Genomic DNA, 17,941 nt, shown 5'->3' on the forward strand with positions numbered 1-17,941 from the left:
TTGTTTCCTTTACTTTCCCTTTTCTTCTTAACCAACGTAAAAAGGGGTTATTTCCACTAAGGTTGATGATTTCCTCTTGTGAAGTTTGGAATAATTTGTAAGGTAAAGGTTAGTTAGTTCACTGAGAACCTGAAGTGAAGAAAGTTTCAGAAAGACACACTGGTCACTATGTTTGCCTTGGCAAGAAAGTATCTTTGGACATCTTGCTTGTAACCCCCCCCCCCCCCACCATCTTTTGCAAATACAGTGGTACCTTGGTTCTCAAACTTAATCCATACCGGGAGTCCGTTCCAAAACAAAAGCGTTCCAAAACCAAGGTGCGCTTTCCCTTAGAAAGTAATGCAAAATGGATTCATCCAACTTTTAAAAACAACCCCTAAAACAGCAATTTAACATGAATTTTACTATCTAATGAGACCATTGATCCATAAAATGAAAGCAATAAACAATGTACTGCAGTCACACAATCAATCAGTAGCTGAACTGGGTTCCACACAGTCACAAAAACAAAACAAAAAGAGCTACAAAAACAAAAACGCAAAATAAATAGCAAAAACAGACAGACCTCAGCATAACACTCAAAACAGTAGTGTAGCACTCAAATCAGAAGCGTAACACTCAAAACAGAGCACGTTCGGCTTCCGAAAACGTTCGCAAACTGGAACACTTATTTCCAGGTTTGCAGTGTTTGGGTTCCAAGTTGTTTGAGTACCAAGGCGTTTGAGAACCAAGGTACCACTGTAGTGAGTAATAGACATAGGGCCATTGCCAAAAATGCACGATACTGTAGGTAGCTTTCCTTTAACAGCTGAGTGGGGGTTGAATTGATTTGAAAATGAATGATAAGAATTAACCAATTGGAGCTTGCTTGGTGCAAGTTCTATTTGTTCTGAAATTAATGTCACAAGTAATGAATCCCAATGGATGAGTTTGTTATTTTGTACCAGGTGTGCCCACCTCTCATTCATTTGGGGACAGAGGAGCCACAGAGCACATTTGGGTGGCTGTTCCTGATGGCCTTCCTTTTATTTTTCCAGAATGCGCTAGGTGTGTAGTTCTGAAGCAGGCAAGTAGGCAGAAAAGAATTTACCTAGATTATCCATTAGCCCATCTGCTAGCACTTTGACTCATTTGGTCTTTGGATTGGGGTGGTATAATGCTGCTTTTATCCCGCTTATTATTATTTTTCTGCCATTTATTTCAGTAGAATTGAGCTGCACCCATTATGTACCTCCTGAAGTGAGTCTACCAGTTCTATTTGAGTTGGAAGTCTCTGGCTTACTAATTGGCTAACATACTTCTGTAACTTGGCGTCCGGGAGCATGAGGTTAATTGGAACAATTTGGGACCAAGAATGTTTAAAGGAATAATTTCAGAAACACTCCATTAATGGATTTATGAACTAGATTAATAGGCTGGAATGTTTATTTTAATTTCATCAGGATGCCTGTAGTCTACAAATTGCACAGTGCTTTTAAATGCTCAAGAAAGGTGTACCATAAGATGAAATACTTTGGTCAGAAATAATGCAATTAATAGTTAAGTTTTAATTATTTGATTTATAACAATATTTATGTTCTTAGAAAAACACCAGAGCATTTATATTCTTTAAAAAAAAAACATCACAACAATCATGCATAAACTATACTATAAAAACCACATAAAAAGTTAGTCAGAAATATATTAACTGTTATGGAAAGATGTATTCTTAATTGCCTGAATAAAGCTGATGGAATAGAAAAGCAGGTGTTTGAAAGTTGAAACAGAAGGTGTCTGCTGAATCTATATTCCACTGATGACACTAAAGTCTTGGCTTCTTGCTGTTGCGTGGCGAATGCCCCCCCCAGTGGAAATAAAGACACATGACACAATTATTAAGGTTAATGGGCTAAATAAGGCCACAACTTTATTGGTTACAGGTGATGAGCGGTATTGGCTTAGGCATTGGTCCTAACCGACTATATCCAACTTCAGCCCGTCTGGGAAGGGTTAACCACCAGTAGGGGGAGTCCTGCTGATGCACATCAACTAGGAACCCGCCCCCCGGGGTCACTGCTCGGGGGTGTGCCTTAGGCCCTCACCTCCATAGGCTTCGGACAGGGCCACGCCCCCCGGAATTCTTTATCAGACTACCCTTCAATATGCGGGGAAGGTGATGGCGCTTCCTCCCCTCTTTCAACTACAGAACAATACCAATGTCTAACCGCCAATACCAAGAAAGTTGTGATGATTTGCTACGAGGTAGGCGAAAACCAAGTGGCTGGTGCCAATTTGCCAAGTGGAAAAATTCCTACCGGGCCCCTCAACGGCGACCAACCAAGGAACGTAGCAAGGTCAAGACTACTATTTTTTTATAAATAGTTTTACACTGGTTAAAAAGAAAATGAAAACTGTCCTTTCTTTCTTTTAAAAGGGAAATAGTTTATATTTATAAAATAATAGAGCATAAGAACAGAGCTCTGTGGATGTGAACGTGCTTATCCCTAGCTAACAGGACCAGTGGCCAGGGATGAGGGAATTGTAGTCCCAAAACATCTGGTGGCCGAGTTTACCTATGCCTGGCCTAGCTAGTATAGACTGAATGACTGAAGGTTTGAAAAACAAAAATGGATTAGCAGAGTGATTGTTTCTCTCTATACACATAGAGAGCCACATTTCAGTAAAAAACGCCAGAAGAAATGAGGGCTCAAATACAACCCTGCTGAACTCTTTGGAGGCTGCTAACTCAATTCAAGACCTTTCAGAATTGTGTACAGTGGTACCTCGGGTTACATATGCTTCAGGTTACAGATGCGACTAACCCAGAAATAGTACCTCGGGTTAAGAACTTTGCTTCAGGATGAGAACAGAAATCGTGTGGCAGCAGCGGGAGGCCCCATTAGCTAAAGTGGTGCTTCAGGTTAAGAACAGTTTCAGGTTAAGAACGGACCCCCGGAACGAATTAAGTACATAACCAGAGGTACCACTGTATGATCCTGTTGGGGAGACAGCATGGACACCTGTGAAAGAAGCATTGCTGTCAACTTTCCCCTTTTTTAAGGGAAATTCCCTTATTCTGAATAGGGTTAGGGTTAGGGAAAAGTTGACAGCTATGGAAGGAAGGATGGACTCTTTCCATTTCTTTTATCCGGGACATATATTAGCAGAGTCTGCACTTCCACAATTACTTATCCGTTAAACCTTATTTTCCATGAATCTTCACAATGGACTAAGAACTGATTTCCCATACCCTGTGTCTGCCTAGCTATTGGCCAAGCTGCTGTAATGTCATGGAATATTCACAAACATTATGATGACTCAGTGGAAATCCTCTGAGGGAAGCAGACAGGGGTAGGTCTATGGGACTCTTAAAAAATACAACACACATTCAAAATACAGGGACCGGAAGGGATGTGTGCTGTTTATGTGAGAGAAGGTTGATTGAGTCTCACTTCAGGTGTCTTGCGATAACAGAAGTAGGGGAAAAAACCATGAATTCTAGCATGACCTAGAAGTGCAATGTCTTTAAACATCCCATTCCGCAAGCCAGTTAAAGAAATATTGCTTACTTCTAAGGAGTCCAGCTTAACTAGCACACTAATTTTAATGAAACTATTTGTGTTTCCTGTGTGCTCTAGTTTTATATCTATTTCCTCTTATTCTGAATTGCCTTGCTGTTGCTTATCTTTAATCTCTCTCCTCTTGCAGCTGTTTGTCATGTAGCTTTCCCTTCCAGGTGTTTCTCTAGGCTATCTGGGAAGACAATGGAAGTGTCTTCATCAAATTCTGTTTCACTTACATTTTCATTCCAGACTCAACTGTAGATATGGGGGGCAACGGGGGGGGGGAGCCACAAAGAGTTGGGAATCTGCAGCATCCCATGATGCGGATGAGAGTTCATGGGAAAGAAAAGGGTTCCGAAAAGAAAAAGCAAATCAAGATATGAGGGCAGATGCCCATTATTATTGCTTACATTGATAGCCAATTAGGGAACTTTAGTGAAGAAATAAATTCCATACATCTCCAGATGACTTTAAGCAGCACATAACCCAACTAGCATGCAGTCGTAAAGATTAAATTGTAGGAGAAACTAGCCATTATATTTTTAGTCTATTCTTCACACAGGCGGTGCTGGCAAGTCTGTGCTTCTGCACAATGTGTGACTGTTACTTTGTGTATGATTGATCTCCTCAGTCCTCTCAACTCCCTCCAGAGCCTCTAGAAAAAGTTAGCAAAAAGATCTGTACCAAGCAGGCAGGATTAGAGCTGGTCTGCATGAAAGCCAAGTAGTGGTATTTCAAGGCAGTGAATCTATTTAAATGCACAATAAAACACAAAAAAATCCAAAATGGCCACATATAAATATGCTGCTGTTAATTTCTAAATCCTGCTGAACAGAAAAACAGTATTTCCCTTTTTATGCTCTCCCCTCACCCCGTTGCACATCAGAGGGAGGTAAAAAGTGAATTAACCGTATCATAGGCACATGGTACTTCCCTGCTCAGATTACACCACAAAATCTAGGCAGTTCCTTTGGAATGGATGTGAGTTGAAAGCAGCACTTGGAAACAGAGGACCAGTAATATGACTGGAGACAAAAGGTTATAAGAAACTGTAACTATAGCCACAGGTCTGTAAATCTACCCACATGTGCATTGTAATAGTTAACTAAACGCATCTATTAGGTTTATTATTGCATAAGAATTTTAAAAATCTCTTGGTTTAGCTACATATTGTGATTTGCTGGTTCTAAAAGTATATATTGCTGTCGTCTTTATTCCTAGGCTTTGTTCTTAAGATTTACATCTCAGCATTTAAAGTTATTGTTAAGTTTGTTCTGTCTGACAAGGTTTGAAAACTTTTAGCAGATGTAAAATGATTTAGTGGGTATTTTTAGCTATTGACTGTAAAAAACTATGGTGAAGGTTGCATACAGAGTCGTTGCATTCTACTTTTCTGCAAGGTATCTCAGATGCAGAAAGAAGTATTTGTATTATTAATTACATCTTAAATTGGTTTATGCATTCTTTTTAATGAGAAGCAATTGCTTTAGATGCTACGTCTGGGCTTTGGGTTGAATTAAGCAATGTCTTTTAAACTTTACATTCTTAGAGAAAGTTAAGTTTGCTTTTGTTGGTACAAATCAAGGAGGAGTTGTGATTCAGTGTGACAGATTGAATGTGAGCCATATGAGACTGACAGGGTCAGGCCCTTATAAAAGCTGATTGCCTGTGTTACAAAATATCAGAGAATAATTTAGGTTCTGACAGTGTCGAGTGCTTCATGAGCTTTTTTCCTTTCCTCATTCCATTGGCTCGTGTGATGAAAAATGCTTGGGAGCAGTCATTTCTTTGCAGAATTTCTTGTGATGTGAATTCTTAAGGAATCACAACAGCTACAAAGAGTGCAGAGTAAGCAAGGGATAGTATTTTCAGTTGATGGTCATAGCTGAATCACTTCAGATCAATCAAAATTAGCTATGTTTAGGGTTTTTTTTCTGCATTAGGAAACATGCTATGAGACACAGCATACTCCAAGCACCAGTCTTCTCTTAATAAGGATTACATTTTCACTGTGGCATGTGATGAAATGTAACTCGCACGACTCTCATTAACACTGCTTACAGAAATTGCATGTTCACTCTGATGAACAGTTGTCCCTAAAAAGACCATAACAATGAATCGATTTGCTGCCTCCCTTTTGCTTTTAGCAAAGTGTGTGTGTGTGTATTTGCAATCTTTTGATGAATAGATTCTCTTCCAATCTGATATTTCTTTTTTAGAATGGAGTAATTGTCTTCATTATGTAGAAGACAAATGAAAGACATTGTTTTGCAAGTCCTATTGCTGGTTAATCATGAGGTCTCTTGATACAATGTGTCTGAGCACATTTTTTTCTGTTAAACTTCACATAATCCTCCAGGAGCTGAGACAATGTTAGAGCCGATTGTGAATGGAGGATATTGATGTGTGTGTGTGTACGCTAGTGAGAAGCAGAAAGTGTGCATTCACACGTGTTTCTTGCATACAATATAACAGATGCATCAGAATATAAGAGAATTAATCATCTATATTATAAGGCATTATAGAGTTTTATAGGGGAAGTGAAGCTTTGTCAGCAATTGCCTGAGCTGTCCTTGTATTAAATGTGTGTTGGGCAGACAGCAGCTGCCCTAATCCTACAGAAGGGCAAAGGAAATCAGGGTCTGGGGAAAGGGGGTTTCAAAGGAGACCCTAAGAAAGAAGGAGGCAGTGGGTTCATAAAGCAGCATATCCAGGATGGAGTTGAATAAGATAGTCGGAATGCTAAGAAACATAAAAGAATGAGAAAAAAGGTCAGAGCTAGAAGAATCAGGTGGGAGAAAATCTGTAAGAGAATGGACACTGAAGATAGGACTATGCAGCCAATTCATGAGAAAAGGTGAGACAGGCCAAAGTTCACATACTGATCTGAAATAGGTGTTCAGCTCTTTGACTCCAGTATTTAACCAAAGATCTAAACCAGGCTTCCTCAACCTCAGCCCTCCAGATGTTTTTGGCCTACAACTCCCATGATCCCTAGCTACCAGGACCAGTGGTCAGGAATGATGGGAATTGTAGTCTCAAAACATCTGGAGGGCCAAGGTTGAGGAAGCCTGATCTAAACTGTAGTGTTACATACTAATAAATCTCTACCTACAATATACTATCATAATGCATAACAGATTGAGGGTCAGTAGAGAACTGGCCAATTTGTATCTCCACTGAAGTCACAGTAGCCATCCCTGTGCATCTTAAGCAGTACAGTATATTAATTCTTAACCAAGAGACAAAAAGACAACTCCTGATATTGGTTTATTATGAAGGATGTGCTAGCAGAAGTCATCCGATTCATTCTTACCTCATTTTTGTAAGAAGCTGTCCAAATTCTGTTCTTAATTTATGGAATGGTAAATAGTTCCTGGTCCTATTGTGCCCATCTAGAAAGAACAGATGGTAGTTTAAACAAGTTCTGCTATGGGATAAAATGTTCCAAGTCTTTGACAGATCGTATCCATCTGTATGGAAGAAACAGGGTTTGTGTAAAGTAAACAAGATAAATTCAAAGAATTTAAATTCTGTCTTGAAAAAGGGCTGTTTGTGGTTCTGTACCTCAAACATTACCCAGTCCAAAGGCATTATGTACACTTAAATGTGCTATTTTTGTCAGATAGGCACAAACAGCAAGGCGCAAAACACCAAGAACCCGTAGAACAGTGGAGAACAGTGGTCACTGCCCAGGATAATAAGCTCAGAAACTGATGATCTATTACAAGCAGCCAAAAAACCAGATGTTCTTTATTTATAGAAATACATCTGTATACGAGGCTAATTGTTGCATTTGTTGACCCAACTGGCTAGAGTTTAGCCCTAGCCAGCGCAATATATATCAGCTGAGTTAAAAATATACAAAAATATAAGAAGTGCCCTACTAGATTGGACCAAAGACTTAGGAGGTTGGTTTGTTCAAAGATAGGAATAAGGGCCATCTGTTTACTCTCTTGTGTAGAAGCTGACCTCCAGATGTTACTGCTACAGCTCCCATTTTCCCTCAACACTGGCCAGGCTGGCGGGGGATGGAGTCCAATCACATTGGGAGAGCATCATATTGACTACTGCTGCCTGGTGGATGCTCATAAACTAGGGTCTTACTGGGTGTTGACATTTCCTCAACATCTAGTTAGCAGCTTGTTAGTAGGTCTATCCCAATTTGGTCTTCGGCTTTTTGTACATTTGTATTCCAGAAATGCTACACTGGGCAAGAATGGTATTGCAGCTAAGGGTTCAAAATATGTAATATTTAACATTTTATAGGCAAGCATGACCCGCCCTCCCCGGGTCTGTGTACCCCAGGCTATGCATGGACCCCATCAAACAATTTATATATTTATGTAATATGTGAAAGTGTCCACTTAGGCCTTCCACTTCCACTAAAGAGCTACATCAGGTCCTCAGAGGGCTTGTGCTACCATTAGCTAGAGTGCTTTGAGGTGATGTGGAAGGGCAGCAAATTCTGAGTTATATATATTGGGCCCCGCCCTGGGCTCCCTCCCTCCCTGTCAGTAATCACTGTCTATACTGTGATTCTAATAAATCAAAATGTAATCTAGAACAAATGTTTGATTCTTATCACTGGGGAAGAAGATGTGTTGCAGACATATATAGAGTATTAATTTTATTGATAACATATGGTGCTTTCTATCAGATTGAAAACTGCATCTTCTTGAAGGCCTTTCTTTTCATGTCAGTTGTTTCTTCATGTTTCCTTCTGTTGCATTAATTTTTACTGGCTCTGTTATCTGTTGTCTACGGACTGTGGGCAACGTGAGTGGATTGCTTGAGCATTAGCTCATTTTCTTGCTTCCTTGTAATAATGAGTTATATTCCCTTGCTTAATCCCGCTTGCGTTTATAATTTTCCTTTACTGGAAAACGAATAAGAAGTTGCTTGTTTTCAAAGGAATGAAGAATTGACAAAAGTAGAACATTTCACGCAGTGGCTACCATGCTCAGATGACTTGCCTTCACCCATTTATGCCAAGAGGTAGGGATATTGTATCATACATTTGGGCTTGTACTTGTCTAGGAGACTGTAACTAAATAGGACAGTAAAATGCATGTATGGAGGTTGCTCGTATGCCTCATAACTTTCCTGGCAGCTCTGTAGTAAAGGGCCTCGGAATGACCAATAACTGCATCTCCCTTCTGTCCTGAATGGATGCTAGCAGTCAGACTTGGAAAACCTTACTGGCCCATGACAGATTTTACACAGGAGTTTTTCTTCTAGTTTCTCTCACAGGAGTTTCTCTCTTGTCCATCTCTGTCCCCTGACCACACCCAAACCCTATGATATTAATGGGTCAGCCTACCCACAGTTGACTGAGGTATGTGAGGCTCATCTCGGCCAGCTGACCTCTGGTTGAATGTTACTGCTGTGGATTTGCTGTGTAGGCCTGTCACTTAGGACCAACCTTGAGTTTAAGCTTTGACAAAATGACATGAAGGTTCCTTGGTGATGAATTAAAATCTTTTGGAGCTAACTGTTGTTGGAAGATGGCTTTTTGGTACACAGTTCTCTGTGGACTGTTCGGATCCGTAAAGTCAACAAGCGTCAAGCTAGATGCGGACTTGGGCACAATGGTCCTGCCCCAGAAAAGCAACAACAATAATGATTCAGGTAGGTAGCCATGTTGGTTTGACGCAGTCGAAATAAATTTAGAAATTTAAAAAATTGTCCAGTAGCACCTTAGAGACCAACTAAGTTTGTTCTGGGTATAAGCTTGAAGAAGTGTGCATGCACATGAAAGCTTATATCCAGAACAAACTTAGTTGGTCTCTAAGGTGCTACTGGACAATTTTAGTAGGATAAGGAAGGCATCTATGAGAATATTCCTGGCTATAAGGGCATACAAGATAGTGCAAGATTCCTAAAACAGCCAATTTCATCTTAAAAAGATTTTGTGATATTAGGGGGTGCTTGGGACCACTTTTCTGGCTCCAGGAGAAGAAATAAGGATAAATATAGAAGGTAAAGCTTTTTGGACAGCACAGACCAAGTGATTAAGAAATGGGTATTGGATATGAGTCATATTTCTTCATTTTTTTTAAAAATAAGATATTTATTAAGATTTTCAATGTTTTACAAAACACACAAAAATAAAGAAAAAAAAAACAAGAAAGAATACAAAGTAAAAATATTTAAAAATAATTCTTTCCTTCTATTACTTGACCTTCATTTGCTTATTTCCAGGACCTCCTCACACCTTCCTTTTTTGTATTCCAGTTCAGTTATTTTGTTCAGCAAATCCCTCCCCTCTTTTAGTATCCTAATCATTAGTCATAAAAATATTGTAATTTTAGATTTTTACATATTACATAATAAACCCTTTTTTCATCTTCCCTTGTAACCTTTCAGCTAAAGACCACTTAGTTTCTATCCAACATCATTCTAACATTCATTAATTTTACAATATTTCTGTAGATAATCTTTAAACTTTTTCCAATCTTCCTCCATCGACTCTTCTCCCTGGTCTCAGATTCTGCCAGTCATTTCCGCCAATTCCATATAGTCCATCACCTTCATCTGCCATTCTTCCAAGGTGGGTAGATCTTGTGTCTTCCAATACTTTGCAATAATAATTCTTGCTGCTGTTGTAGCATACATGAAGAAAGTTCTGTCCCTCTTTGGCACCAATTGGCCGACTATGCCCAGGAGAAAGGCCTCTGGTTTCTTCAAGAAGGTATATTTAAATACCTTTTTCAATTCATTATATATCATTTCCCAGAAAGCCTTAATCTTTGGGCACGTCCACCAAAGGTGAAAGAAAGTACCTTCATTTTCCTTACATTTCCAACATTTATTATCGGGCACATGGTAAATTTTTGCAAGCTTGACTGGTGTCATGTACCACCTGTATATCATTTTCATAATATTCTCTCTTAGGGCATTACATGCCATAAATTTCATACCTGTGGTCCACAACTGTTCCCAGTCAGCAAACATGATATTATGTCCTAAATCTTGTGCCCATTTAATCATAGCAGATTTCACAGTTTCATCCTGAGTATTCCATTTCAACAACAAGTTATACATTCTTGACAAAATCTTAGTATTGGGTTCTAACAATTCTGTTTCCAATTTTGAATTTTCTACCTGGAAGCCAATTTTCTTATCCAAATTATATGCCTCCATTATCTGATAGTAATGAAGCCAATCTCGCACTTTATCTTTTAATTTTTCAAAGCTCTGCAATTTCAATTTGTCTCCTTCTTGTTCCAAAATTTCCCAATATTTCGGCCATTTGGCCTCCATATTGAGCCTTTTCTGAGCCTTTGCTTCCATCGGTGACAACCACCTAGGGGTTTTATTTTCCAATAAGTCCTTGTATCTTATCCAGACATTTAACAATGCTTTTCTGACAATATGGTTTTTAAATGCTTTATGTGCTTTAACCTTATCATACCACAAGTATGCATGCCACCCAAAAACATTGTTGAAACCTTCTAAATCCAAAATGTCTGTGTTTTCAAGAAGCAGCCATTCTTTCAACCAGCAGAATGCTGCTGATTCATAATAGAGTTTAAGGTCTGGCAGGGCAAATCCACCTCTATCCTTTGCATCGGTTAGTATTTTAAATTTTATTCTAGGCTTTTTGCCCTGCCAGACAAATTTTGAAATATCTCTCTGCCACTTCTTGAAACAGTCCATTTTGTCCACAATTTGCAATGATTGAAAGAGAAATAACATTCTTGGCAATACATTCATCTTTATAACAGCAATTCGACCTAGTAAGGAAAGCTTCAAGTTTGACCATATCTCTAAATCCTTTTTCACCTCTGTCCAACATTTCTCATAGTTGTCTTTAAATAAGTTTAAATTCTTAGCAGTCATGTTAACCCCCAAGTATTTTACTTTCTTAACCAATGTTAAACCTGTCTCCTTCTGAAACCTCTCTTTCTCAATCAAAGTTAAATTTTTCTCAAGCACCTTGGTTTTTAACTTGTTCAACTTAAATCCTGCCACATGACCAAATTCCTGAATCAATTCTAAAACTCTTTTAGTACTAGATTCTGGCTCCTGTAACGTCAATACTAAATCATCTGCAAATGCTTTCAATTTGTACTGTTTAGCTCCGACCTGTATACCTTTAATCAAACGGTCCCTTCTAATCATATTTAGCAAAACCTCCAGGACCATGAGTCATATTTCTTCATGTAGTGAAATGTTTAAGAATTGCTCTGCAGTTAGGTTCTAGAAATAGGTATTGCACAGAACATTTGGACCCATGCTCAGACTTGTGCTTAAGTGCTCGTTCCTTCCGTTCAGTCTGTTTCATCTGGTATTTATGTTTGAGCAGGAAATAATACAACTTGGGGCAATGAGACTAGCCACAGTAATACAACATTTGATGGACAAGGGCCTTCACTTTAGCCTTTTCTTTTTATTTGTTAATAAAGTACAGCACAACCCATTTGGTACAGGACTGGTTTGCAAGCCACATGTTACTTATGGAAAAGACCACAATAACTTCCTGTGGTAATAAGGGAACATAATATATAATTTACAAAAGAAACCAAAACAGATATTCTAATGTGATTCTGGTTTATGGGGGAAATCTGGTATGAAGCTCCAAGCTCATTAAGATCCTGAGAACCACACAAATACATCAAGGGCATAATGTGACTGTAAGTATTTCCCCCAAATTCCCAGAAAGACTGGCCTTTGCAATTACTGCGCATAGATTCCATGTAGTATACAAAAACCCAGACCTCAAGGGTTTGCAAATTGAATTAAGATAATGAAGCAACCTATATATATTGGCTCTTTTCCAAAGGTTAGTTACAATGCATACCTAACCTGTCTACCCAGAAGTAAGTCCTATTGAAGTCAATGGGGCTTACCCCCAGGAAACTGGGGTTAGAATTACAGTCTTAGCCACCAGACAAACCCACAATTTTGTAGCTTGTAATTCACAAGCATTACTTCCTTACCCCCATGTGTCACGTGGCACCCCGCTTTGAAGACTAACTTTCAAAAGCAGTTTATTGTAAGTGATTGAAGCCTGATATTCTGTGAATAGTAAATCTCCTAGGCATCTCTAAGCCCATCTAAAATAGCATACTGGTTCCCAACATGTGTCCTGGTCTGCAATAGCCCCATGTAAGATAGACCTGGTGCATAACATAGATTTTCATTAAATTCTCATTTTGCCGCTGGTGCTGGTCCAATTTCAGCTACTTGGAGATCTCTGAATGCCAGATTGGTGACTGACATCTCCAACTGGCTGAGCCCTCCAGCTTTCTTAAGCAGGTAAGCAGAAGAGCTTATTTAATGTATTTAATATACTACCTTTTTCTCCAAGGTGTACATGGTTCGCCCCACTCCTCAGTTAATCCCTAGAATGACCCTGTGAGGTAGTTTAAGAGACTATGACCGGCTTCATGACTGAGTGGGGATTTGAACCCAATCTCCCAGGCCGTAGGCCAACGCTCTAACCACTACATCACCCTGGCTTCCTAGAGTACGTCTGTTATGGGGCAGCTTTATCATTGTAGGTAAATAAATATAGGAAAAGAAAAATGTTACTTAGAGAAGGATCTATATATTTTCCTTGAAGCTTGAATTTGATTTATTCTGGACTGTTTTGTTTGTTTATTGCTTTATTTATTTATCGCTTTATTTTATTTAATGTGCTGTAAACCGCTTTTAGGTTTTTTCTTTAGAATACAAAGTGGTATAGAAATGAAATTTATAGTAATAGTAATAATAAATTCCACAGCAGAAAAAGGCACCTAGACATTCTGTTGTGGCGACCATAGCCTAGGTTTAAGGAGCCATTTGGTGATTAGCTTATATATCTGAGTTTCTAACACTTCCATTAAAACCCTTTCCCCAAAGCATGTATATTTATAAATGTTTTGGATTGGGTGATCCTGAATATAGGGGGAAAACAATATTTTAAATTCCAGTAAAGTTAAGCAGCTTAAAAATAAATTTTGTCACCAAGATCTGCCCACTCAATCTTGCCTTGCACTTCCCATCCCAGAAGCAAGTTGGTTGTAGAATGGTTGTAAGTTGTAGAATGCTTCCAAAGGTTCTTCAATTGGTTGCTTTCCAAGGAGAGGTACTCCCACTAGAAAGCACATAACATTTTGATCTTTTCTACCTGTATATCTTGAGTTAAGGCACTCCTTTCATCAGTCTTACCCTCAGAAAGCATGTGAGATGAAGGAAAGAAAAGTGAACATGATTGTGTAGAAGGTTTCCACCCTACAAAAGTTGAAGAAACAACTGCACCCTTCAATCACTAAATAAACATGATTAGGAAGAAAGTTCCACTTTAAAGGGGGAAAGTTTTTTTTTTATAAAAAAAAAACCCTGTTTGGTATATCCAAACCCTTGAGCAATTCTAAAGTTGTTCTGTTACGGTAGAAAATGTCTGTTAAAGAACTGGGAAGAATCTTCAAAGTGGGGAAGAATGGAGAGCAACAGACCCACAAAGATTGACCCAGTGGTCACACATGTCTCTACAATTCCTGAATAAATATTACAATGTTGTGCCCACCATACTACTTCCATTACTTTATGGAGAGAAGACCATTTCACAAGATTCTCTCCAGATGTTCCCTGTGTGCCAGCCTTTTTCATACATTCATCAAAATGTGCCGATATCTGGGACTATGTCCAGAGCACAAATAATAGTAACAATAGTAGCAACAACAACTTCTTCCTCCTCCTCCTCTTCTTCTTCCTCTTCTTCTCCTCCTCTGTTTAATTTGTATACTGCCCTTCATCTGACGATCTCAAGGTGGTTCACAGCATAAAATGTCTGGGATGTAGCTAGCTGGTATTCTCCATGTACATTAGAAACATTGAGGAGAATAAATGAAAGGGGCGGAGTCCAGAGTGTTTAGAATTCAGATCAGTTCTCAGAATGGGAAATTTCCGAATTGTAGTGTAGGATTCTACTGTAACGAATGGATAGTGTAGCAAAGAATCCTTCTTGGGCCCATCACATACTGCGCAACTGTCCCATTTAAATTGGGACATTCCAGATTTACAGAAGCCACCCTGGCTTCTGACCCCAATCCCAGGTGTCCCATTTTTCACCCTGTGCTGTGGCGCAAGTAAATTGGCTCACACCAGAGTGCAGGACCAAAAGACAGAAGCAAAACTTACCCTGCCCATCCCCCCCCGTCACCAGTGTTCTTCCTCCTTCCACCGTGCCTTTCCAGCCAACATACTTCCAGAAGCCAGCACCACACTGGCTACACTGGTGGCAGTGACCATGGCAGTGGTGGCTGAAGGCAGTGCATAAAGATGCAAGGGAGAGGGCTAGAGTGAGAGGAGGGATGCCCGTCAAGGTTGTGTCCCAATTTTCCTCACTCCAGTGATGGAAGGTATGCCATTAATTTTGGGTCTATTAATTATGGTAGGTCTACTCTGAGCAGGACTTAGACCTTCATTTGTTAGCCCGCATTCAGCCTCCCTCCCCCCAGCTTCTAAACCCTTGTTAAGGTTTCATTGGCATCTGATGGAAAAGAGAGAGAGAACTGGGAGATGTTTGCATACTGTTGACACCGTAGTTTAAATCCCTCATGACAGCTTCACACAGTTCTTTATTCAAAGTACAGCACACTGAAAAGCAAACATGAGTTACATGGGAGAATCTACAGCTGGTGATATTGTTATTTCTGAATGGCAGCATTTTACATCAAAGAGAAAGGCATGCATCTATGTATCTTAACGAATCAAATTAATTTCATTATCTTTTATGGAGAGATTCTGTGCAAGCTTTTGACTGATGGTTAATGGTTGCAGACTCATTAACAGCATGACAGATTTAAGCTTCAGTTTCAAAGATTTTGCTTCCATTCCTGGAGGAAAACTAGAAAGTACTGTTTCTCAGCATGTTTGGGTTTTGTGTCATTAAAAACTCCCCTCTTCCTGAAACATTTGTCTGAATTCAATTTGTTTGAAATCTGTGGTAGTGATTAACATTTCAGTCTGAGTATTTCAAAGACGTGCTTCAGCTTGTCCTGCATTAAAACAATAATTTTTCGCCTCCAGCTAAATGACATTAATTGGTATTTATATATTATTATTAGGAAAGTTTGTTTTGTCAATTGAGTTTCATAGTAAACTAAACAAGCTGCTGGTGTGAGTGGAAAAGCCAGATGCATTTATGCCACATCTTAATTTCCAAGAAACAATTTAACCCATTCAGCTGTTATGCCAACTCACCCAATGCAGTTAAACTGTGGAATTTAACTATGTATTGGGTTCCACAAGATGGCCACCAACTTGGATCACTTTAAAAGGAGATTAGATAAATTCATGGAGGATAAGACTGTCAGTGGCTACTAGCCATGATGACTTTGTGCTACCTCCAGTATCAGAGGCAGAATGCTTTGAAACATCAGTTGCTGGGGATCATGAGTAGGAAAGGGTTATTGCGGTTGTGTCCTGCTTGCTTACTGTGAGACTAGAATGCAGGACTTCGAAGGATCCTTCTTGCGTTATTAAGTAAAGGCTCAGTATCTATGTTTAGTGCCAGAGCTCGCTGTCTAATGGAGAACAGATACTGTCAAGGAAAGTAGGCTGGAAGGTGCGCAGCTCAAGTTACTTGCTGCTTGAAGCAGAGCAGCAATAGTCTCCCTATCTGCAAGTCATGGTGCATAATGCCCAAGGCCAGTCAAGTCATTTTGGCTCCTGAGACAGATCATTCCACTTAGCAGCAAATTGCTGGTTATTTAATTTACTATTTCATGACATCTCAAATCAGATGCCTTAGGGGTGGCTGCCTCACTATATCTAATGGTAGGACAGGTCCCAGCTATAAGGGTAAGCAGAGATGTGAAGTCTAGGAGTTGTACTATATCTATATTTGTCATTCAGAAGCCAAATGCATCTTTTCTCTAAAAACAAATAACAGGTTGAAGATTTCATCTTTTTAAGGATGACTTTACACAAGGAGAGTAGTTAATTGGTTTTTAAATGCGACCTTTTATCTAAGGAAGTGTAACAGGTATGTGAGTGCAGGACAGAATAGGAACCAGTTTAAGACATTTAAATTGCTCTGAAAAGTGTTATTTGAAAAGCAGCAGGGGTCGTTCTTTGTGAAACACAAAAAAGATTTATTTTTTTAAAAAAAGCAAAAAAAAAAAAAAAAAAAAAAGCCTGATGTGTATATGCCCACATTACAAGACCACCAGCCAGGCTAGAAAAATGGTATGACTGGCATCTTATCCTCTGGAGAACCAGAGTTCTTAGATGCTTCATGAGTATTTTGAAGATCAAAGCATAAGCACATTAACAGACTCCAGTTTTATCTGCAGCAATCAGTCTCTTGCTGTCAGAGTGTGGAAAATCATAGAAAGGCTGCAACCAAAACATGCTGGAGATTGATATGGAGAAAGCAAAATATGGTGCAATTAACATGTTACTGTATATTGCAATCAAAATTGACTGTTAATCATGGAAATGGCATTGTCTAGACAACTTTGATGGACAATTTATTACAATAAATAGCAAATACTCTTGTAGTGAGATTTATTGTGATATAAATGTCCCATGATTTTTTCAGAGTTCATTATCAGACTTGAACCAAATCTTATCTGTTATTTTGGAGATATGGCTATAGCAGAAGGTGAAACCACTAAGTATAATTGACAATTAAGGGTGCACTACCAAGACTGACATACTATGGAAGATTTCTGGATGCTGGGCTTTGATGCTGATATTTCCCAACATGAAATTCAACAGTTTCAGGAACAGTCTTGGTTTGCTGAAAACAGCTGATAAACATATTTCTATGTTCCTAATTTTACCTGAAGTGGAAGGCAACATCCCTGTGGTATACCATGACTCTAGAACCAAAATCTTGAGAAATACATGTCTCTGTGGTGACGTGTTTGCATGCATGTTTCTGTGTAACGTGTGAGCTTGGTTACAACAGATACTTGCAATTTATCTGGAGAAAATTCAACAGCAAAATTGCCTGCAGTGAATTGAGCCTTCATAAATTCACATTCTGCTTAATATTTTAAATACCCAAGCCCCTTTGGAAAACATGCAAAGAAACATTAAACTTTGGGTAGTTCTTGTATTTCTGAGGGATAACCTGTGTATGCCTTGGAGAACAGAGTGGGAAAGGAAAGTATGAGAGGCAGCCTGTGGAAAAGACACAAGTAACCTTTTATACATGCAGAAGGGAAGGTCAGTGTATGTATATGTGAATGCGTTTATTCATTCTGGCTTGTGGCCTGTCTTATCCCAAAGGTGGATAACATCATATATAATATATACAGCCGACAAAAATGGAGGAAAATGCAAGCAAAATATAATCCCCTGCCTCTATCCTGCTACTCTTGTTGCCTCCCTGCCTAACCCGCTTGCTCCTATTCCCAGCCAATATTCCCTAGTACAGAGGTCAGCAAACTTTT

General features: G+C 39.1%; 1 protein-coding gene across 7 annotated transcripts in view; it reads left to right on the forward strand.

Annotated features, from left to right (window-relative positions):
• Nucleotides 1–17,941, forward strand: part of FBLN2 (fibulin 2) — a 136,131-nt gene that overhangs the window by 13,611 nt on the left and 104,579 nt on the right. For 2 of the 7 annotated variants that reach the window (XM_080996717.1, XM_080996718.1), the window contains exon 1: nt 4,538–4,609. The exons of 3 other annotated variants lie outside the window; for them this stretch is intronic. The gene's annotated coding sequence lies outside the window, so the exon portion shown is untranslated. Of the gene's footprint in view, nt 1–4,492; nt 4,610–17,941 lie in introns of those variants that run through there. 2 more of the 7 variants (XM_080996721.1, XM_080996724.1) reach the window with 2 other exon arrangements.

This window comes from Podarcis pityusensis, assembly GCF_964106645.2.
Source record: "Podarcis pityusensis genome assembly, chromosome: 2".
Lineage (NCBI taxonomy): Eukaryota > Metazoa > Chordata > Lepidosauria > Squamata > Lacertidae > Podarcis > Podarcis pityusensis.